Here is a 1708-nt window from a genome sequence, read left to right on the forward strand (position 1 = left end):
TGGTAAATGGAAACTGAAAGAAGCCCGTCGTATATATGTGTGTGTGTGTGTATGTGTGTGTGTGTGTGTGTGTGTGTATGCATGTGTGTGTATATGTTTGTGTGTCTGTGTTTGTCTCTCCGACATCGCTTGAAAACTGATGCTGGTGCGTTTACATCCTCATAACTTAGCTGTTCGGCAAAAAGACCGATAGAATAAGTACTAGGCTTACAAAGATTTGTTTCGACTAAAGGCGGTTCCCCAGCATGGCTGCAGTCAAATGACTAAATCATTTAAAAGATTTGTTAAAAACATACACAACGCAAACACTCAATGTCGCATACCAAACTCTTAAAGATACTTTCACCATTTCATATTCCATTCCTTAGAATATTGACCTTGTCGTATATATCTGAAAACTGTCCAAAGTCTTTGATCGCGAAGTTTCGGTATAGAAGAATGATGGAATAACTGAAATTAAAGATGATGTCTGCAAAGTATGACGCGGACGTATGATTGCCGTATTCTCGCCAACCGCATGGTTCCGGGTTTAATCCCACTGCGTGGTACCTTTGGCAAGTGTCTTCTTCAAAAGCTTTGGGCCACCCAACCTCTTGAGAGTTGAATTGTTAGACGGAAACTGAGAGAAGCTCGTCGTACATATATATGTATGTATGTGTGTGTGTGTGTGCTTGTGTTTCTTCAACCATCACTGCTTGACAACCGGGGTTGAGGTGTTTACATGCCCGTTACCTAGCGGTTCGGCAAAAGACACCGATAATATGAGTATCAGTATTTGTTGTAAAGTGGATTCCTCCCACTGGTGTGATGTGTGACTACCGTTGTACTGTAGTTGCTCAGGTCAGTTCAAACATCAACACCACTTCAGAAAGCAAGGTTATATCGTTTGGTTCACATTGACATGATGTGGGTAGTGGTGAGGCTACAGGTTATTAAAGTTGTTCAAAATGTCATGCAGCAGAATCGAACCTGAGAACGCGTAGTCACCAATCACACAATTAGGCCGTGCTGAGCTTCTTCGACATAGAGTAACACATAATGAATGTATAATGAAAAAGTGGTGATAATTCTGAATAATGACAATTTCTTCTTCTTCTCCTTCTTCTTCTTCTTCTTCTTCTTCTTCTTCTTCTTCTTCTTCTTCTTCTTCTTCTTCTTCTTCTTCTTCTTCTTTTCCTCATCTTTATCCGCCTCCACCTCCAACTTCTCCTCCCTCTCATCCTCCTTCTTCTTTTTCCTTCTCCTCTTTCTCTCTTCTCTTTTCTTCTACTTTTCCTCCTCCTCCTTCTCATCCTTCTTCTTTTCCTACTCCTTATCCTCCTCCACCTTGTCCTCCTCCGTCTCCTCCGTCTCCTTTTCCCCCTCTTCTTTTTATTCTTCTTCTTCTTCATAACCATCACCATCATCATCATCATCATCATCGCCATCGCCATCGTTGTCTTTGTCGTCGCCGTGGTCGTCACTTTCATCATCACCCTCGTCATCGTCGTCTTCGTCGACGTTTGCGTCATCACCAGCAACATTAGCGCAACCCACTGGCACACCAACGACACAATCATACACCAACACCATCACCACCATCACCACCATCATCACATCCACCACCACTACAATCACTCCCATCATCATCATCATCATCATCATCATCATCATCATCATCATCACCGTCATCAACTTAATTTCTGCTTAAATTATAACTCATAGTTGT

This window comes from Octopus bimaculoides, chromosome 8 (genome assembly GCF_001194135.2).
Source record: "Octopus bimaculoides isolate UCB-OBI-ISO-001 chromosome 8, ASM119413v2, whole genome shotgun sequence".
Taxonomy (NCBI): Eukaryota; Metazoa; Mollusca; class Cephalopoda; order Octopoda; family Octopodidae; genus Octopus; species Octopus bimaculoides.